The sequence below is a fragment of the Ranitomeya variabilis genome, chromosome 2 (genome assembly GCF_051348905.1).
Source record: "Ranitomeya variabilis isolate aRanVar5 chromosome 2, aRanVar5.hap1, whole genome shotgun sequence".
Classification (NCBI taxonomy): Eukaryota; Metazoa; Chordata; class Amphibia; order Anura; family Dendrobatidae; genus Ranitomeya; species Ranitomeya variabilis.
The window spans coordinates 426934965-426957940 of NC_135233.1; the positions used below are offsets into that span (position 1 = coordinate 426934965).

The 22976-nt window shown below is 44.6% G+C and overlaps 1 protein-coding gene across 5 annotated transcripts in view; it reads right to left on the bottom strand.

Annotated features, from left to right (window-relative positions):
• Positions 1 to 22976, bottom strand: part of DGKZ (diacylglycerol kinase zeta) — a 173074-nt gene that overhangs the window by 66361 nt on the left and 83737 nt on the right. Inside the window, exon 1 of one of the 5 annotated variants that reach the window (XM_077286900.1) lies at positions 10104 to 10234. The exons of the other annotated variants lie outside the window; for them this stretch is intronic. The gene's annotated coding sequence lies outside the window, so the exon portion shown is untranslated. Of the gene's footprint in view, positions 1 to 10103; positions 10235 to 22976 lie in introns of those variants that run through there. 5 annotated transcript variants of the gene reach the window in all.

Sequence of the window (22976 nt, forward strand, 5' to 3'; positions counted from 1 at the left end):
TGTTCTCTTAAAGGAACAGTGCTGTCCAAATTAAAACTTTAGGGAGTGCAGCAGAACAGACGCGCTGTGCACTTACATCACGTGCAGGGTCTCCTGAGCAGGGTAAGTGGGTCACCAGTCAGGTGGTCAGGTCTATGATGGGAAGAGGACCCATCACCTCCCCTATGATGTTTTATTGGAGCACCTCTTCTATATGTACTTATCAGTATCCAGGAAGAATAATAGAGGAACAAAAAGAAAAGATTATCCGCAATTTTTTTGCAAATTTGAAAGGGGGGGGGGGATTCAAGAATTAGCTAAAACCGCCATGTCAGACGAGCAGAGGTCATGAAGAAATCCAGGTAAAGTGGCACCGCGTGCAAAGATCTTCACACCCATCTCATAAAACGCCCAACGCTAATGTGACATGCATTATCTCACGGATCTCTTTTGCAAGCAGAACATCTGGAGAGGAGGGGTCTAGTGCCCAAATCCGACATGCTGGCAGAGGAGGGGGGGGGGGGATTAGGTTCAGCTCCCCAAATATCAGGCGAGAGATGAGCAGGGGGTCCGGACATACACAATGTATCACTATAGTGCTGTCATAGATGAGCAGGGGGTCCGGACATACACAATGTATCGCTATAGTGCTGTCATAGATGAGCAGGGGGTCCGTACATACACAATGTATCACTATAGTGCCGCCATAGATGAGCAGGGCTCCGGACATACACAATGTATCACTATAGTGCCGCAATAGATGAGCAGGGCTCTGGACATACACCGTGTATCACTATAGTGCCGCCATAGATGAGCAGGGCTCCGGCCATACACTATAGTGCCGCCATAGATGAGCAGGGCTCCGGACATACACCGTGTATCACTATAGTGCCGCCATAGATGAGCAGGGCTCCGGACATACACCGTGTATCACTATAGTGCCGCCATAGATGAGCAGGGCTCTGGACATACACAATGTATCACTATAGTGCCGCCATAGATGAGCAGGGCTCTGGACATACACCGTGTATCACTATAGTGCTGCCATAGATGAGCAGGGCTCTGGACATACACCGTGTATCACTATAGTGCCGCCATAGATGAGCAGGGCTCTGGACATACACCGTGTATCACTATAGTGCTGCCATAGATGAGCAGGGCTCCGGACATACACAATGTATCACTATAGTGCCGCCATAGATGAGCAGGGGGTCCGGACATACACCGTGTATCACTATAGTGCCGCCATAGATGAGCAGGGCTCCGGACATACACCGTGTATCACTATAGTGCCGCCATAGATGAGCAGGGCTCCGGACATACACCGTGTATCACTATAGTGCTGCCATAGATGAGCAGGGCTCTGGACATACACCGTGTATCACTATAGTGCCGCCATAGATGAGCAGGGCTCTGGACATACACCGTGTATCACTATAGTGCCGCCATAGATGAGCAGGGCTCTGGACATACACCGTGTATCACTATAGTGCCGCCATAGATGAGCAGGGCTCCGGACATACACCGTGTATCACTATAGTGCTGCCATAGATGAGCAGGGCTCCGGACATACACAATGTATCACTATAGTGCCGCCATAGATGAGCAGGGCTCTGGACATACACCGTGTATCACTATAGTGCTGCCATAGATGAGCAGGGCTCCGGACATACACCGTGTATCACTATAGTGCTGCCATAGATTAGCAGGGCTCTGGACATACACAATGTATCACTATAGTGCTGTCATAGATGAGCAGGGCTCCGTACATACACAATGTAGCACTATAGTGCCGTCATAGATGAGCAGGGGGTCCGGACACACACAATGTAGCACTATAGTGCCGTCACAGATGAGCAGGGCTCCGGACATACACAATGTATCACTATAGTGCCGCCATGGATGAGCAGGGCTCTGGACATACACCTTATATCACTATAGTGCCGCCATAGATGAGCAGGGCTCTGGACATACACAATGTATCACTATAGTGCCGCCATAGATGAGCAGGGCTCCGGACATACACCGTGTATCACTATAGTGCTGCCATAGATGAGCAGGGCTCTGGACATACACAATGTATCACTATAGTGCTGCCATAGATGAGCAGGGGGGTCCGTACATACACAATGTAGCACTATAGTGCCGTCATAGATGAGCAGGGGGTCCGGACACACACAATGTAGCACTATAGTGCTGCCATAGATGAGCAGGGCTCCGGACATACACCGTGTATCACTATAGTGCTGCCATAGATGAGCAGGGCTCTGGACATACACAATGTATCACTATAGTGCTGCCATAGATGAGCAGGGCTCTGGACATACACAATGTATCACTATAGTGCCGCCATAGATGAGCAGGGCTCTGGACATACACAATGTATCACTATAGTGCCGCCATAGATGAGCAGGGCTCTGGACATACACAATGTATCACTATAGTGCCGTCATAGATGAGCAGGGGGTCCGGACACACACAATGTAGCACTATAGTGCTGCCATAGATGAGCAGGGGGTCCGGACACACACAATGTAGCACTATAGTGCTGCCATAGATGAGCAGGGCTCCGGACATACACAATGTATCACTATAGTGCTGCCATAGATGAGCAGGGCTCTGGACATACACAATGTATCACTATAGTGCCGCCATAGATGAGCAGGGCTCTGGACATACACAATGTATCACTATAGTGCCACCATAGATGAGCAGGGCTCTGGACATACACAATGTATCACTATAGTGCCGCCATAGATTAGCTGTGACCTTCCCTAGTCACGGCTCCCTGGCACTCGGCGATGTATTGGAGGATAATCCTGTGTCCGGGTTGCAGGGACGTTCTCGGCCTTTTTTCCTAAGGCCATATTGGATTGCAGCCCAGAAACATCCAAAAGGACACAGGTCAAAGGTCGTCTCCCAGCAAAGAATGAGCAGGAAACCACTTGTAACAAGCATTTCCTGTGCGCGGTCTCCTCGATCTCAGCGCCGGTTTTAATTATCCTCCATTATTCGCCGACCGTTACGTGATAAGCTGGAATCTCATTAATCTGGTGTCTCGTCCGTGCGGGATAACGTCTCCTACACACACACAGTGTCAGCTATCGGCCGGGGATACAATGTCACTTATTGCATTACACGGAGACGAGGAAGAGTAACCGGATGCTGGCGACCGCAAGAAAAAAACGAGTTTGTGCTGGAGAACAAGAGAGGGGTTAACCTGGAAGCCGCGGGGGGGGGGGAAAAAAAAAAAAAAGCAACCCCGGCTATTTATAGGGAGCAGATCTCAGATACACGGACGGCTATTAATAGTGCAGGTGCAGAGCCCGAGATGACGCGGAACCGCCAGAAAGCCAAAAGTCACCGCGTACACAGCGCCGCGGCCGACCCCTCTGCCCAAAAAAAACCACAAACAGTAAGGACCCGGCGGCGACATCCACACTCCGCTGCTCCGTCTGATGGGAGACGCACAGGACCGAGTCACGGGGAGAATGCTTCAGAAGAAAATACAAGATTAACGGAGCTAAAATCAGCCGGAAAATCATGGATTACTGAGGGACTGATGGATACGGCTGGTGACAAGCAGTATGCACGAATAGCCTTATACATTTACAGTGGCATGGAAAAGTCCGGGCACCGCTGGTATAAGACAGCAAGTTGAAGATGAAATGATCTGTAAAAAGGTCTGAAGTTACAGATGACACATTTCCTTTGTATTTTAGGCAATAAATGCTTATTTCTGTTCATCTTTACATTTGCCCCCTTATGCAAGTGTCACAGCTTGTAAATGCTTTTTGTAGCCAGACAAGAGTCTTTCAATTAATCTCTGAGGGATTTTCCTCCATTCTTCCAGTCCTGTGAGATTCCTGGGTCGTCTTGCTTCCTCTGCTATTTTCAGGTCTACCCACAAATTTTCAATTATGTTCAGATCAGGGCACTGTGAGGGCCACTGTAAAACCTTCATCTTGCACCTTTTGAGGTCCTTTATTGTGGATTGTGACGTGGATCATTATCCATGTGTAGCAGCCATCCTCTTCCTCTTTTCACCTTCAGCCTTTTTACAGATGGTGTTATGTTTGCATGAAGAATTTGTTGAAATTTAATTGAATCCATTCTTCCCTCTACCCGTGAAACGTTCCCCGTGCCATTGGCTGCAACACAACCCCAAGACATGATTGATCCACCACCAGGCTTAATGGTTGGCGAGATGTTCTTTTCCTGAAATTCTGTGCATTTTTTCCCCCACACATACCTTTCATCATAGTGGCCACAGAGTTCTATTTTAACCTCATCAGTCCACAGGACTTGTTTCCAAAATGCATCAGGCTTGTTTAGATGTTCTTTTACATACTTCTGACACTCAATTTTATGGTGAGGATGCAGGAGAGGTTTTCTTCTGATGACTTCCATGAAGGCCATATTTGTGCAGGTGTCTCTGAATAGTAGAACAATGTACCACAACTCCAGAGTCTGATAAATCTTTCTGAAGGTATTTTGCAGTCAAGCTGGGGTTCTGATTTGCCTCTCTCGCAATCCTACGAATAGCTCTCACTGAAATTTTGCTTGGTCTTCCAGACCTTATCTTGACCTCCACTGTTCCTGGTTATTGCCATTTCTTAATTACATTTCAAACTGAGGAAAGGACAACTTGAAAACACTTGGTTATCTTCTTATAGCCTTCTCCTGCTTTGTAGTCCTCCATCATTTTCATATTCAGAGTGCTAGGCAGCTGCTTACACTGTGTTCCAAATTATTATGCAGATTGGATTTAAGTGTCAAAGATTTAATTGTTTTGTTTTTCAAATAAACTCGTGGATGGTATTGTGTCTCAGGGCTCAATGGATCACTGAAATCAATCTTAAACACATGGGATAATTGGTTTTCCAGGTGATTCTAATTAAAGGAAAACTACTTATAAATGATGTTCCACATTATTAAGCAGGTCACAGTTTTCAAGTAACATGGGAAAGAAAAAGGATCTCTCTGCTGCTGAAAAGCATCAAATAGTGCAATGCCTTGGTGAAGGGATGAGAACATTAGAAATTTCCCGAAAATTTAAGCGTGATCATCATACTATTAAGAGATTTGTAGCTGTATCTGAGCACAAATGTGTTTGTGCTGATAAAGGCATAATGAGGAAGATTTCTGCCAGGCAAGTTCATCGGATTAAGAGAGCAGCTGCTAAAAAGCCATTACAAAGCAGCAAACAGATATTTGAAGCTGCTGGTGCCTCTGGAGTCCCTCGAACCTCAAGGTGTAGGCTCCTTCAAAGGCTTGCTGTGGTGCATAAACCTGCTATTCGGCCACCCTTAAACAGTGTTCTCAAGCAGAAATGGTTGCAGTGGACCCAGACATACATGAAGACTAATTTCCAAACAGTCTTGTTTACTGATAAGTGTTGAGCAACCCTGGATGGAGTAGTGGATGGTTGGTAGATGGCCACCATGTCCCAACAGGGCTGTGACGTCAGCAAGGATGTGAAGGAGTCATGGGGAAACAGCTGGTAGGGCCCTTTAAAGTTCCTGAAGATGTGAAAATGACCTCTGCAAAGTATATAGAGTTTCTGACTGACAACGTTCTTCCACGGTATAAAAAGCAGAAACGTGCCTTCAGGAGCAAAATCTTCTTCATGCTGACAATGCACCATCTCATGCTGCAAAGAATACCTCTGAGTCATTGGCTGCTATGGGCATAAAAGGAGATAAACTCATGGTGCGGCCGCCATCTTCCCCTGACCTCAACCCTATAGAGAACCTTTGGAGTATCATCAAGCAAAAGATCTATGAGGGTGGGAGGCCGATCACATCAAAACAGCAGCTCTGGGAGGCTATTCTGACTTCATGCAAAGAAATACAAGCAGAAACTCTCCAAAAACTCACAAGTTCAATGGAGGCAAGAATTGTGAAGGTGATATCAAAGAAAGGGTCCTATGTTATCATGTAACTTGGCCTGTTAGGAGGTTTTGGAGTCAAATAGCTTTTTTGTTCAGTGAATGTGACCTCCTAATGCTGCAAATTCCACAAATGAGCATTTTCAGTTCTTTAAAACATATCAAATGTTTAGAAATTCTACTGTGCATAATAATTTGGAACAGTACATTTTACGTTTTTATTCATTTTGGAGATTATACTGTTATCATTGGGAGGTTTCTTCAATAAAATTCGATGTATAATCTAACGGGTGATGACTTTTATTAGACTGACTGTCATTTGCACCAACCATTTAGGAAAATCCGATAAAAATGTAATTTGCATAATAATTTGGAACATAGTGTAGAAGAACCCATGGCTGCTGTTTTTTGGCACAAGGCTAGAGGCGGCTGGGTTTTTAGAATAGAAATTTGCATCATCTGGCCTTTCCTAATGATGATAGTGAACAAGACATAACCCTAACAGGTCGATCAATGTCTGAAACCTTGGTCAAAGTTACCTGAGCACACAAATCTCCAAGGGTGCACAAACGTCTGCATCAGCCCATTTTCCTTTCAGTAATTTTTAAAATGAAAACAATATAAATATATTTTGCTAAAATACAAAGGAAATGTGTCATCTTTAACTTTAGGCATTTTTAAAAGATTATTTCATTTTCAGCTAGCTGTTCACAATAGCAGTAATTTTGACCAGGGGTACCAAAACTTTTGCATACCACAGTACATGCTGGAATCTCCGTTTCCAAAGGTTGGGGGTGAAAAAGGGGTCCTAAATGTAAAAATTTGCATTCTCTGATTGAGAAGTGTCAGTGTTGCCTTGTTTTGCGCTGTTCGCAGACCTCATAATGGCGATTGTTAATTGATCAATGAATGGAGTTAGCAATGTATTTCTCACAGATCCCTGTGGTCAGTGTTGCAAAGTTTGTTGACCCCTGTGTAGTAGGGGACGCCGCCCGCGCAGTCCAGTAGACGGGGATGCCGCCCACGCAGTCCAGTAGACGGGGATGCCGCCCACGCTGTCCGGTTGATGGGGAAGCTGCCCACGCAGTCCGGTTGATGGGGACGCAGTCTGGTAGTCAGTGAGGTGGTCTGTAGAGTCTAGTAGTCAGTGATGATGTTTCCATAGCACGATGATAATGATGCAGCTTGCTGTCCCCTACCCCTCCAGTAGTCAGTGAAGTGGTCTGTAGAGTCCGGTAGACAGTAAGGTGGTCTGCAGAATCTGGTAGTCACTGAGGTGGTCTGTAGAGTCCGGTAGTCAGTGAGGTGGTCTGTAGAGTCTGGTAGTCAGTGAGGTGGTCTGTAGAGTCTGGTAGTCAGTGAGGTGGTCTGTAGAGTCTGGTAGTCAGTGAGGTGGTCTGTAGAGTCTGGTAGTCAGTGAGGTGGTCTGTAGAGTCTGGTAGTCAGTGAGGTGGTCTGTAGAGTCTGGTAGTCAGTGAGGTGGTCTGTAGAGTACGGTAGTCAGTGAGGTGGTCTGTAGAGTCCAGTAGTCAGTGACGTGGTCTGTAGAGTCTGGTAGTCACTGAAGTGGTCTGTAGAGTCCGGTAGTCAGTGAGGTGGTCTGTAGAGTCTGGTAGTCAGTGATGAGGAGGTTTCCATAGTGCGGTGATAATGATGCAGCTTGCTGCCCCCTACCCCTCCAGTAGTCAGTGATGATGTTTCCATAGCACGATGATAATGATGCAGCTTGCTGTCCCCTACCCCTCCAGTAGTCAGTGAGGTGGTCTGTAGAGTCTGGTAGTCAGTGAGGTGGTCTGTAGAGTCTGGTAGTCAGTGAGGTGGTCTGTAGAGTACGGTAGTCAGTGAGGTGGTCTGTAGAGTCCAGTAGTCAGTGAGGTGGTCTGTAGAGTCTGGTAGTCACTGAAGTGGTCTGTAGAGTCCGGTAGTCAGTGAGGTGGTCTGTAGGGTCCGGTAGTCAGTGAGGTGGTCTGTAGAGTCTGGTAGTCAGTGATGAGGAGGTTTCCATAGTACGGTGATAATGATGCAGCTTGCTGCCCCCTACCCCTCCAGTAGTCAGTGTTGCACTGCTTGCAGACCCCGGTCACCGATGTAGCAGTTATTCTCTCCCTATGTAGCCAGAACATTGTTTTGCAGACCCCAATTTTCAGCATTGTGCTATTTTCATGTTCCCTAGCAGTCAGAATTGCCATATTTGCAGACTTCAGCAGTCAGTGTTGCATACTGCCGCCCGCCCCCCATAGTTTTAAATGTTACACTGGTTTGGGACCTCAAATGCCATCTGAGTCATAACCAAAACAAAAAACAAAACAGAAAGGAGAGTTCACCAAACTAAAAATGCAAAAATGAGAATACTTTTTCTTTTTGCAACTCCCCAAATTTTCCTCCGTGTCTCTACTCATGAAGCGCAATGTACATACATGGTCACATAGTACAGGAGCCGTATACAACAGATAAAGGCTCGGCCCATTACTGCCACGGACATCAAGCGTCTCGCTGCACTTGGGTCATGCTCACAATGACGCTTAGGAGGCCCCGTCAGGAATATTTGTATAAATGGAAAACGATGACGTCGCCGGTGGGAATCGGCGCTACAAGATAAAGTCATGAAAATTCATGCAAAGCAGCAGAGAGAAGGGTATAGATGGTATAACAGAAGTATGGCAGCCGGGGAAGTCCAGGCCACTCAGCGAATAAAGAATATTCTTTTCAGCTGCCGCAGATCTGAGAATGGGGTCTTCTTGGTTTAGGTTCACTGGACCCCAAAGTCAACCATTGGTAATCTCAGGTTCCTACTTGTAAGCGGAGATAAAGCAGTGACCAAACCGGTCAGCAATCGCATCGAAGAGTATTGTACCCAGACTCTCCTGGCATGGCTGATAACAGGGAGCAATAGCTTGCATTTAATTGTCCAAAAAATGTAAATGCAAAAAACCCAAAAGAAGAATAAATAATCTGGAAATTGTAATTTATTGACACTTGACCGCTTTAAATCTAGATTGTAACATTTGTGAAATTATATACATATACATACATTAATATATATATACATATATACACACACACATACACACACACACACTATATATTTACTCATACAAAGCATACTATATATACATACACACACACAAACACCCATACATATATGTGGGACATATATATTTATATATGCACATGTACGCACATGTACACACACACACACACACACACACACACACACACACACAATATAAACATTTTACATACATACACAAATGCATGTATATACACAGTACACACAACACATACACTTCTATATAGATACACACACATTATACATCCATACATATACATGGCACATGTGCGGCCATCTTTTAGTGAAATAAAGGATCTTTCGGGGGGGACGGTGACGATCTTTCTTTTTCTCTTTGGCGAATTTTGGATTGACTTTATTTTGGTGCTGCACCGGAGATTCCAATAGTCTGTCGGAAAAACACGTCCATAAGTAACAGGACACTTGGGCAGATTTGGATATTTGGTGCCGGATTTTTAGCCATTACCACACATATAAAATATACACTTCTATATAGATACTCACACAGTATACATATTTTACATACATACATACATGCATGTATATACACAAACAGATAAAATATACACTTCTATATAGATGCACACGTTATACGTCCATATATATACATAATGCACACACACAGTAAATAAATTTTACATATATACACAAATGCATGTATATACACTTCTATATAAAAACACACATACACACGGTACAAACACAGAGTAAGCACCTTTTATATACACAAATGCATGTATATATACACAGTACACACATAAAATACATACACATGATCACAGCATACATTCACAGACATATAATCATACATGCACCGTTCACACATACATTATCAGCACATCCAGTTTTCAGAGAGGATATTGACAGATTTCCACCAATAAAGGAGTTTACAGAATATTCAGGTCAAACAAAAAGTCCTCCCAATGTGACCCCACACCGACACGATCCCCATCCCATCCTTATCTCCATTAACGACTCCCAATTCCATGCTGGATAGTTACAAACTATTGCTTCAGAAATGTTTCCGACTCCAAAATACCAACACCCCTCATCCCCCCTCTACCCGGCACTTTCATCAATTACTTTTAAATATACATAAAGCCCCTCACCCCCGCTCTGCCGCCCCTAAATAAAGAACCTGGTTAAGAAATAAAAGTCTGTGACCTGATCCGCTGGGCAGGAGATTCAGCGCAGTCAGAGAGCGGGAGCGATCCACTGTGCAAGAAGAGACGAGGAGGATTAGTCATAAGGAAGCGTGAGCTAGTGAGACGAGTGTGCGAGTGCACCCGTGTGAGCCCCGCCGAGTGTCAGCGTGAGAACGAGGAAACCGTCAGCATGTCTGTGCCACAATGTCAAAATGAAAGGTGAGTGTGTCATGTAGGCGTGCAACAGCCAGCGTCCGGGGAGCAAAGCTGCGGCAAACGATGACTAAAGTGTTCATAGGGGCGTAGGTGGGGGGCACTACAGATGGTGATGTGGGGCGATGTGTCAGATGTGAAGGGCAGAGATGGGGTCAAGCTTGCCAACTGTGAGGTCTGAAAAAAAGTTTAGTGTGTTATATAGAAGTTCCCCACAATGCACCTGGGTGCAGGGTATACAGGGTATATACAAGGTGCGCGGTGTGAGAGTGTATAGGGGAGAGAGGAGGACGCTGCCCATCTCCCGGCTCGCAGGCACCGGACTTCAATCCTAGTTTGGAGTTTGGGTTATGAGGTTCCCCCCTCCAGCGCAGGAGGACACAGAAGCCTCATTGGTAAGAAACAGAGAGAACAGCGAGGAGGAGCATGGAAGGGAGGAGGAGGAGGAGGAGGAGATGAAGGAGCAGGTGAGCACGACAGACACCAAACCGCCTGCCAAGGGGTCCAAAACACCGGACGGGGAAGGTTGGAGGGCAAGGTGGAAGGACCCTGCAGGGTACGAGAGAGGAAGAAAGCGAGCATAGCCGGACAGGGGACAGCGAGGGGTGCTGCTGCAGGAAGAATAGGACGACGTAGGGTCTCCAAAGTACAACTTAACTGTTAACCATCCGGTGACCAAAGTCCCCTAAGCTCCATGCAACGAGAAGAAAGTCAAAAAGTCCTGCAGTCGTCAAGTGCAACATTCACTTCAATGGAGCTGAACTGCAATACCAGACAAAACCTAGAGACAGTGGTGTCGCTGTTCTTGGAAGAACGTAGCATAGTTTTACATTTTTAAAATCCTGTGCAACTCCCTGGAAAAGTAACTGATCAAAGGGGAGAAAGTCAGTTTTCGGGCATTTAGGACCGGACTATAGAAATGGGACAAAATAAAGGAGCTATGGGAAAAAATAGCCGTCATATCAGATATATCATAACGACCAATCACATTGTCCTGCCCCACAGAGGCCAGCAGGTGGCGTCATAACAGATTGTGATGGTTACTGCACACTAAATAGAACTAGTGATCAAATCATGGAAGGTTCAAGTCCCCTAGCGGGACTTTAAAAAAAATATATATATAAATATATATTTCAGCAAATACAAAAAATAGACTCATCCCAATCCAAAAAGCCAAAAAGAATGGAAAAAAAAAAATCACTGCATCACTGAGACTGGGGCAACATGTGTCACACAATAAGTCACGCGATCAAGAATATTTGTGCTAATTGTCTGCGACCATTATATTACTGGCATTTCACTGTAAATAAAACCGCCCAGTTGTAGACAAGTCGCATGTGAGTTGTATTGGAGTCTATGGCAGCGAGCAACTTGTGATCAGCGACACATAGGCGACCAGAGGAAATCATTACAATCAATGTTGCAAAGCGTCCCTGCGATTCCAGTATGGCTGGGATACACGTCACCGTGTAACCCTAGAATATAAGTCCAATCTGTGACCATATACAATTAGCCCATATGATAAATGGCACAAAAAATTTTTTTTTTTTTAAATCGCAACGGCCAGAATTGCCATTTTTCAATCATCGTACCCCAACGTATGTACGGTCCCCAAAGAAGTAAGCAACAGCTTAGCACATAAAAAACAATCAGCCCTGATGAGGCTCCATCCTGGAGAATTTTGCCACCAGGACATTTTTTTACCAAAAACTAAACACCTACACCTAAACATAAAACGCAAGAATAACAGAATTGCATTTTTTTCCCGTTTTTCATTAATGGTAAAAAACGGTGAAATTCAAAACTAGAACTCGTCCTGCAACAACCAAGCCCTCGTCCGGCTGTGCCGGCACAGAAATGAAGAAAAAAGTATGATCAGTTATGATAAAGGGGAGGTAAAAAGAAAGAGCGCAAAAACAAGGAGATTCGCCCTATCATGGAGGGGTTAAAATTGAGTTAATTTGCATTTTGCTGCAGCCAGAAAAACCTTCCAATGAGGCAGAAAATGTCTTCAGCAGAACGGATCTATTACGGTGGAACAAAGTCCAAGGGTGAACTGCTTTGCCAGAAGAAAACGCTTTGTAAGCGCAGAGCTCGCTGGGCATCACCGGGGTGAGCGGAGGCGCCGGATGGGCACACACCGATCCTCAGATCCTTCCAGGTCCCCAAAAACAACATTATGTCGCAGGAACATCCAGACAATGGGGAGTTAAATAATGTGACACCTCGAGGGTCATCACTTCCTAAAATAAGCTCAAAAACAGTCCGGGAACCTTAACCTGAACCAATGGTCATCACTCACTGCCTGAATATTGTCCACCAGCTGGTGACTGGCACCTGGCAGACTGCATTGATTATACTGGGTTCTGTTCAAGCCCCATTGAAATTTATTGATTTTTTTACTGGATCTGTTTAGAAAAAAAAAAAAAAGAAAAAAAGAAATGAAAACAGACCAACATGACCCTTAGAAACCCCTAGTTACCAGCAGCTGCCACTAGAGGGAGCCAACTTTGCCTCCTGCGCAGATACTAAGCTCAATGTATAAACTATATGCAGGGAGCTCCCTCTAGTGGTGGCTGCAGGTAGTAAGGAGTTCATGATTCAGCACTGAGATTAGGAAACTAAGGTCAGGATTTTGGAACTTAACACAACATGGCGTTAGGAGGAAGACAAACAAGTACAGCAGCATTACTACTTTTGCTGAGATCAGCAAAATATCATCTGCGAAATATCCAACCCAGGAACAAGAAGCATCTGGGAAGAGTAACCCTAGACCAACCATAACCTATGAAGCCCCCCGCCAGTCACCTCACATACCCCAACATTAAGAGGGAGTCACTGTCAGAATCATCCATGCAACGGCCCTGATAGAGAGGGAGAGCAGCGCCCAACTCCTAGATAACCTGGGGGGAGGGGGGGGGGGATTGGCAGGGTCCATGCCATGGAGAAACAGATAATGGAAGAGACAAAACATTGGAAGGTGAAGGTGGCTCAGAGGAGGAGAAGAAAGCAGGAATGTGTCACAGAAAGCTGAATATATAACTGCACAGGGGTAGGAAATGGGAAGGAACGAGGGAGGAAAAGGGAAGGAACGAGGGAGGAAAAGGGAAGGAACGAGGGAGGAAAAGGGGGAGGAAAGGGAAAGGAAGGAAAGAGGGAGAAAAAGATAAGAAAAAGGGAAGGAAAGGGGAAGGAAAAGGGAAGGAAAAGGGAAGGAAAGGGGAAGGAAAGGGGAAGGAAAAGGGAAGGAAAAGGGAAGGAAAGGGGAAGGAAAGAAGGAGGGAAAGGCAAAGAAAAGTAGGAAAATGGGGAGGAAAGTGAAAGGGAAGAGAAGGAAAGAGGGAGGAAAAGGGAAGGAAAGAAGAAAAAGCAAAAGAAATAGAAAGAAAAAGAAAGAACTAAAGAAAGGCGATATGTAGGTATGAAAGATAAATAGAAATGCAATGGATAATAGAAAAAAATAGAAAAAAGATAATAGATAAAAGATAGATAAAAGATAGATAGATAGTATCTCACTGGTGTAGGGCGGACAGCTGCGGTGGATGAGGGGGCTCCAGTTAGCTGTTGAGAAGACTATAAGGAGATTAGCAGCACAGTGTGTATAAGCCGTTATCATGCAGGGTCGCCCGGGCCCCCTCGGCCCTCGGCCAATCACACGGCTCCAGCAATGTAACATCCCCGGCGCCTGAGGCTGAAAATGTCACTAAATGCCTGGCTTTACTACAGTCATGAACCCAGAGACAGCGAGAAACACGGGGAGAGAAGACTCGCTGACACTTCTGCCAATGACACCCACCGAACAATGCCCTGGTCCAACAGAGGCCACAACTGCCCCCACATCAGCTTCTGTTACAGACAGTTGTGGGCATTACGAGGCGTTCTGGGACTGTGAAGGGCCAGGAATCTGATCTCGCACAGGGCCCCTCTCCTGCCTGTGTAGCCCCGGAGCATTACCTCTACTATTCCATGTTATCAGCCATTTCACCCCGTGATCACTACCCTACATCCCAAATCTTCACATCACTTACTCCCATCTAGATATGTGCACAAAGCAAGTCATGCTGCCAGAAATCAGGGACAATGACGGACTCGACCCCATGACAGCACTGCCCGTGTGCCTGCAGCACAGCTCATGGGATGTACATGGACACTGTGTAATTCCTCATTTGGCCTGCGGCGGCGCTGCTGGGAAGTCGATCACTTATTGCCAGGTTTCTGCAGCTGATCTCTGATACAATTCTAAGACACTTTCTAATTGTAAAGGAGCTGCTCAGCTACTCGTGTCTTAAATTTTTTTTCTAAAAGACAGTAATTGTTTAAAATAAGTAAAAACAAACAAAAAAAAAAAAAACAGTGTTATAATCCTTGGCTGAATCCTCGTTCAATCTGGTTCTCTCAGGCATGAAGAGATAAAAATCTCATCTTTTATTTGACTTCTGAGGTCTGTGATTGGTTGCCAGCGTCAGGTGACCGATAAGGGACATCATCCAATACCCATCCAGTCAGCTGCAGCCAATCACAGACCTCAGGTGTCAGGTGACTGACGAACGGAACATCAAACTTCTGGCTCTGGTGGAGAAAACGAGAGCAAAAAGCTTTGTAGCAACTCAGTTTAAAAGGGAAAATTATTTATAGCTTCTTTCATTATTTTAGAACTCACCAGTGGTGGGATGGGAAATCCCTTTCAGACACTTCTACTCAGTAAGAAAGTGGAGAAGCCCTTTAAAGAGGACCTGTCATTAGTGGGCAGTTTTTGCTCTTATTTTATTCTCGCTGCTCACCGGAGTTTGTGTTTTATTTTTTTATTAAATTAGCCATATGCTTGCAGAGATATAAGCCTTCCATTTACTGCTAATTTTATGGTCTTTACAAAGGGGCGTGGCTCACAGGGTAATTATGCAGAGCAGCCTAAAGACACGCCCCAGAGGATCCTATGAGCCACGCCCTCTTGGAAAACACCAAGAAAAATAGCATTCAATTACAACTGTACATTAGAATAAAAAAAAAAAAAAAAAAAGTACACACTCAGAGGAGCAGCAGGAATAAAGTAAGAACAGAAAATGGCCACTTTTGACCGGTGATAGGTCGTCTAGAGGGTGAAAATACAAATTCTGTCCCGACTCAGCGCCAAAATATCACAGCGAGAAATATGTAATACGCAAGGTCGTCTTCTTTATTTCCTATTCTTCGGATCTTTTCATTCCTGGATTTCACTCCTTCTTTAGAGCAATGACAACAAAAGACCATTATGTCTGCATTGTTTTTTGTGACTATTAAAATGCAGAACGACCTCTGCCAAAAACATTCATACGATACAATAACGGCCATTGACGGAGTCGTGCACGGAGTATAAGAGAGGTATTCATTCACTGTACGCCAGCGCGCTATTAAACATTGCACAAAATGTCGCAAAACCGCAACTGTAGATTATGCTATGAAAGAGACGTGAAGGGGGTTTTCCTCTCCGGACAATTCATTGTTGTCACCAACAATAAGATGATCATAGATGGTCCCAGAGAACAGCTATAATATAGAGAAACTCTTAGTAAGTGTTTAATTTCATTACAGCACCCCCGCAGGTAGAAAGAGGTATTACACCATTTTTATTTAAATCAATGTAACGCACAGGTGCTGTACATTGGCTGCTACAAGCAAAATATGCTCATTTTATAGACCAGGGGATTACTCTATTAACGCAAGATTTGTTCAGAATGTAAATGAAGCCAGAGTTAAAGACGACTTGTCGTCTGACATAAATATGTAATCACTTTACCTGGTGTAAATGCCGCTGATCTCCTGAATCCGGTGATGTTTTCCTTTTGTTCCTGCGCCTCTCCATTCCTAAGATATTGCCCTCTCTTCCTTGTATAAAAATCTAGTCTTTTTTAGCCAAGTGTGCGTTGACCCCGAGAAGACTCCGATAGAGAAGAGCGGAGGCCCACACCCATTTGGCTAACAAGACTAGATTTATATACAGGGAAGAGGAGGCCATATCTCAGGAACAGAGAGGCGCAGGAAAAAAAGGAAAACATCGCTGGATTCAGAAGAACTGCGGCGTTTACACCAAGTACAATAAATTATGTATTTATGCCAAGTGAAGGGCCCATTTTTAAAGGTGGCTGTTTATAAAGAACTGAATTATAAAGGGGCATTTGAGGAACATTTCCCTACTTTTTGCTGCTGGGATTTGCAATCTGACTATAGTATCCAAAACACTGAATAATTCTGACTTTTAGAACACGGCAGTCTACTTTAGACAACCCCATCATAAATAAGGCCTGTCCAGTATATTTAGCAGAATGGGTGGGAGAGTTAAGAAGCAGAAAAGTTTTACTTTTTGTTTTTATTTTAACGTATACACTCCCTTTAAGTGAGAAATGACAATGCCCAGGTGACAAACGTTAGGAGTCCTAGAAGACGTGATTCGTACTTAGGGGTTTGGTGGAGGTTTCTTGCAGCCGGAGACGTAAATGCTCAGTGAATAGTCCATGGTGCCGCTGCGCAGTAATTCCCTGCCGTTGTGGATTTTGCTCTGCTGCAAGGCACAAAAAATGACATGGAAAGCACCGGTGACATCTACAGGTGAGAACCTGGTATTACACTTGCTTCTGCGCCTTCTAGGATCTTAATGAAACTACCCACAAAGGTCCGATAAAAGTCTCCATACGCTTAGATATCCATTATATCTGTTAGATATTACCCCTGCCTGCCTCATACATATATATGGACACTCATCTTGGCTACGCATGCACACATTTTCATAACATGACGGCTGTAAGCCAATAGAAGATCCTTCTGAGCCAATTCTATTTGACATTGCAGGGTAAAATATGTTGTGAATTTGCAGCCAAAAGCATGTAACATTTGCAGATTTTGCACTGGAAAGTTCCATCCTGTGAGGACCATTCCTGAAAAGTAGATTCATACCCAGATTTTTTTTTTTGCATAGTTTTCCGCAGCATCAACCTTTCAAAGTAAGAGACATTTTTACATGTCAGCAGTTCGGGGAACTGGCTGATGTTTTAATGTTCACCCTTCTCCAACTAAAGGAGAGAATACTTGAGCCATGATGTAAGTATCAGTATCCGCTACTGCCCTGATATAGGACACGTAAAAAACTGCCATTTAAAGAAATCTGGTGGGGAAAAAAAAAGAAAAAAAAATCCCAACAAGGTGAAGGCATGTAATAGTATCTACAAAAGCAGCGAGCCGTCCTGTGGTACAGAGGAATGAAAAACTTTATTAAAGTTTATCTAAAGTTTTACTTCCTTGTTCCAGGTGGATTTGGAGATTCCCCTCTGATATCTCCAGTCCTGACAGACCAGCATTATTTTGTGTGTCCCAGGAGTCTGAACCGAAAAGTTTCCTCTGCTGGATGCCGTCACTGTCGGCAGAATCCAGGACGCCGGTTACGTCACGGTCGGCAGAATGCAGGACGCCAGTTACGTCACTGTCGGCAGAATGCAGGACGCCAGTTACGTCACTGTCGGCAGAATGCAGGACGCCAGTTACGTCACTGTCGGCAGAATGCAGGACGCCAGTTACGTCACTGTCGGCAGAATGCAGGACGCCAGTTACGTCACTGTCGGCAGAATGCAGGACGCCAGTTACGTCACTGTCGGCAGAATGCAGGACGCCAGTTACATCACTGTCGGCAGAATGCAGGACGCCAGTTACGTCACTGTCGGCAGAATGCAGGACGCCAGTTACGTCACTGTCGGCAGAATGCAGGACGCCAGTTACGTCACTGTCGGCAGAATGCAGGACGCCAGTTACGTCACTGTCGGCAGAATGCAGGACGCCAGTTACATCACTGTCGGCAGAATGCAGGACGCCAGTTACGTCACTGTTGGCAGAATACAGGACGCCTGTTACTTCACTGTCGGCAGAATGCAGGACACCCGTTACGTCACTGTCGGCAGAATACAGGACGCCTGTTACGTCACTGTCGGTCAAATCCCGAAAGGGGAAAAAGTCAGCTGACTAGGAACCAATATAGCGCTGGAAACCTCTCCTGGAAAGTTTTAATGCAAGAGTTGTAAAATGTTTTTGGCAACATTGCTGCTCGTTCTGTCAGCTACGACTCCCATCATCCATATAGGGTAGAATTAATCTGCAAAAAGAATTCGCACAAATTTGAGATTTTAAGATCTATTGTGGATTTTCCTCCTGAATCTGAATTGGAAAAACAATAAAGTCTTTGGATGTAAAATCTGCTGCAGATTTTGACTTTCCAACTGGCTTTGATAGACAAATTTGAAACAAAAAATATGGTAATTGCAAAACAAATCTGCAATGGCCACAACACGGCAGGTTAATTTCTGAGCGTGTGGATAAGTGTTATAAGATATTATCCATCCCACATTTTGCCTCTGTCCACCTGCCGCTGACATCCCTAGCATGGCCGCTTTTAGGGGCTCTCCACTTTGGTTAGTAGAGCTTGTATCCCCCCTGAATGAGGATAATATGTCCCAAGAACAACCCCATTATCAGGAGGGCTGCAGTAAGAATTAACAGACTGCATCGCTTTCCTGCAGGTGGTTCTTCTTGCAGATCCATCTATCCAAAAAAAAAAAACACCATATCTAGTGTTTCTGGAGCCAACTCTAATCAGTGCCACGTCAATAATCAAAAGTCAGGCATGAACTACATTCCTAGCGATGCAAAACTACATAGACAATGCTGAAATCTTCCCTGGCTCACGGCCAATGGGAACTCCGAAAATTGGCTGCTACCCTGTAATCGCTAAGTGGTAGAGAGAAGCAGGTAGCGTTCGCAGCTCTCCCCGTCACTTCTTGGATCGGCGACCTATTCAGCTTCCACTGGGTAATAAAACGAAGTGCGAGTAATTCTGTTTATAAGAAGCTTCATAAAGTGTAATAACAGAAAATATTACAAATTCACACCGAGCTGCGGACGATCTCCGCAGACCGAATGGCATCTAACCGCACGGCGCGGCCCATTCCTGCGGTCTCCAGTCATAACAGGTGACTACATGCTCCACACAGCTATAATAATATTGATAGTACTCTGGCATCTGCGGTGGCAGAGCAATGGTGCAATGTATGAAGGAAATGCTCACATGAGGAAGAACACAATTTACGGCCATTATATGACTATACGGTATTTTCAGTTTTACCCATTTCAGGCATTATCTCCAACTTTCAGCTGCCTCTGACCTAGTTAGTAACGACTGTCTGCTTTGATATATACCGCATAGAGCACAAAAAGACACGAGGGATTCCTGCTCCCCTGTCTCTATTATTATTATTATTTATTGTTATAGCGCCATTTATTCCATGGCGCTTTACAAGTGAGGAGGGGTATACATAATAAAAACAAGTACAATAATCTTAAACAATACAAGTCATAACTGGTACAGGAGGAGTGAGGACCCTGCCCGTGAAGGCTCACAATCTACAAGGGATGGGTGAGAATACAGTAGGTGAGATGCAGCACATCTCGTACTCAGCAGTGTAGATGTGAATCCGGGTCTGACGTGAGGTAGACACTTCCAAGGAACGAACATTATGAAGAAATGAGCAATGTAAATGTGAATCCAGATCTGGTGTGAGAGAAATATTTACTAGAAAGTAATACCAACAGAGATTAAATATTGCAGCTGTACTAAGCAGGATAGCTCAGGGCTGTAATAAAACACTTACTAGAAAGTAGCAGCAGTATGAAAAACATTATACAGCAGTACTGAGCAGTCTTGCTTTGAATCCAGCTTTGCGTGAGATTAAACACTTACTAGAAAGCATTAGAATAGAGGACGTTATACATCATTATGGAGCAACATAGCTTTGAATCCAGCTCTGAGGTGCTACAAATGTTTACTAGAAAGCAGCAGAAAAATGGAAAACATTATACAACAGTACTGTGTTATGTTGCTCTGAATCCAGCTTTGGAAGAGATAAAACACTTACTGGAAAGAAGCAGCATGGTCTGTGTCTCTCTTCCCCTCCTCACAGACTAGCTGTAATATGATCCCTCAGTGAGTAGACAGTATATCTTCCTTTGAGAAAGATGGATTTTAGCAGTTTTTCAAACTGAAAAGTTCAGGAGGCAAAAGAGGGGTGGGTAGAAGACGTGCCTGATAAATGGAGAAAGACGGATATTTCTCTGATGAGATATATTACAAGGTTTATTATATTTGCTTGTAGGATTGATGTGAAGTTTGTTGGAACATCAGTGACCATTTAAAGTAAAACTTTGGCCGAGAAGCCAAACATCTCTGAACAGTATGAGCACATGGCCGTCACGACTCCCCTCCATCCAGGACCAGCCAAATGGGGAAATGTCACTAAAATAGTGAAGAGAAAATACATCTGTGTTGTTTCCAAGGAAAAAAAAAGGGACTGACATGTAAAGTCGTAAAACTGGTAGGACGACAAACACTATACATAGGGTAACATTTGTTACTTGAATGTGGTAAAACCTTTTATGAGTCCGCTTTATAGCAATTTTCTGAGCAGGAAGAAAAAATAACTCACAAAACACAAAAATATGCAAGAGTGCAGCACCATGAGGACGCCAAGATGTGCAAATTAAGTATTTTACATTGCATTATTTTCATACGAGCTTCCTACTGCACATTTTGATCAAATTATGTGGACCCATATGTCAAAATCAGATTCATGATGTGCCGCTGCAAAAGCAAATGTGCGCAGACTTTACCACTGCATTACTGCTTTATCAATATCCCTAGGAGTTTGCAGAAATGGCAGATGGGCTCATACAATCTGATCAAAATTTGCACCAAAAAACAAACAATCATGCAGCAATGATGCAATATAAAATATACATGACTACCTGCACCTTACCGGACGCCCGCAGGGGGCTGTTACATCAGGTGGCTATTTTTGCTTTTGCATCGCAGTTACAGCAGATTTGCATCTGCACATTTATTTTAGGAGGTGCTGACAAACCTTATCTTTAGCAAGGCAAAATCCAAATGTAATCTGACACTGAAGCTCCCCTTTAATTAGGATATGTCATAAATGACCGATAAATGGGATAGGCACACATGTCCATTAAGGGGGTGCCCCAATATCCCATTCCGACTGATGCCCGATCTGCAGTGACAGGAGAGATGATCGCACGTGCGTCGCTTTATTTGCCGCAAGGGGAAGTTCCGAATTTAGTCGAGCCCACTGACCATTCAAGTTTGGGGCTCGAATTCCAAGTTCTGGCAATCACTGGGGGTCTCAGTGGTTGATTCTTTCCTACTGACCTAGAAATGATCACTCATCCTAGGTGATAACTTGTTCTTCCTGGAGTATACCCTCTAAGGGAACGGCAATTTTCACTTGTAAATGTCTTCATACATTTCCAGGAAGAATAAACAGAGGATCGGAACAAGACAACATTCTAAGAAAAGATGTTGCAGAATAGTTACAATGTATCAGGTATTTACTACAACAGAAGCGTCAGCAGAGCGGGCAGATCCTCTATAGACTCCATTGTTCCATCACATAAAGGCATATTTCACCAGAAACAATGACGGCAATATGAAGAATGGCCGCGAGCCGCACCAGAGTCACGAGGAGCAAGAGACAGGTGCGAGCGGGAATCCGGGAAAGAAACCAGAACAGCTGGATAAGAGGTAACCCCTGCGGGCGATCACGAAAATGCAAGCAGTTATGGAAATTACATCCAAATCCATCAGCGGTATGCAAAGGCCGCACTCAGTCAATTACTCAGGTTTTACATTAACGTCATGTACTCTGGGAAGAATCTATTCTGAGCCATGAAACGTCCGTAATTGTAAAAACATCCGGAGATTTATTTCTCCGCTGCAATCTAATGGATGAGACCTGGCTAGAGATGGCGGCTATAGAAGAAGGGGGCAAGGGCCGCTGGTCTACATCTGAGCAGTGATTTCTTCTTATATCTAGGTTTGGAAGCTGCTACCCCTAGTGAGGCAAAGGTAGAATACGACCCAAACACTTCAATGATCAAATGGTTGCAAGAGTTGATGGAGGAGTGAAGGGACGTAAAACAGAGATCACTCGGGGCACAGCCACGCATGCCGTAACCGGCAGACCTCAAAACCTGTCACTGGATGTTACCCAATAAAACTCTTCCACAATGACATGCAAATATATTTTTTAAACTTACGGTATATTTATCAATCCAAACTACAAGCAGTATACATTGCTTGAATGGAGTCTTTTTCGCAGTTGTTCTTCATTCTGTGCATGCAGTGTCTTTCGTCCTTCGTGCTGCGCATGCACAGTCTTTTTCGCAGTGTTCTTCATGCTGCAAATGCTCTGAGTCCTTTTCGCAGTGTCCTTTGTGCTGCGCATGCACAGTCCTTTTCGCGGTGTCCTTTGTGCTGCACATGCACAGTCCTTTTCGTAGTGTCCTTTGTGCTGCACATGCACAGTCCTTTTCGTAGTGTCCTTCGTGCTGCACATGCAGAGTCTTTTTCGCTGTGTCTTTCGTGCTGCACATGCACTGAGTCCTTTTCGTAGTATCCTTTGTGCTGCACATGCACAGTCCTTTTCGTAGTGTCCTTTGTGCTGCACATGCACAGTCCTTTTCGTAGTGTCCTTTGTGCTGCACAAGCACAGTCCTTTTCGCTGTGTCCTTCGTGCTGCACATGCACTGAGTCCTTTTCGTAGTGTCCTTCGTGCTGCACATGCAGAGTCTTTTTCGCAGTGTCCTTCGTGCT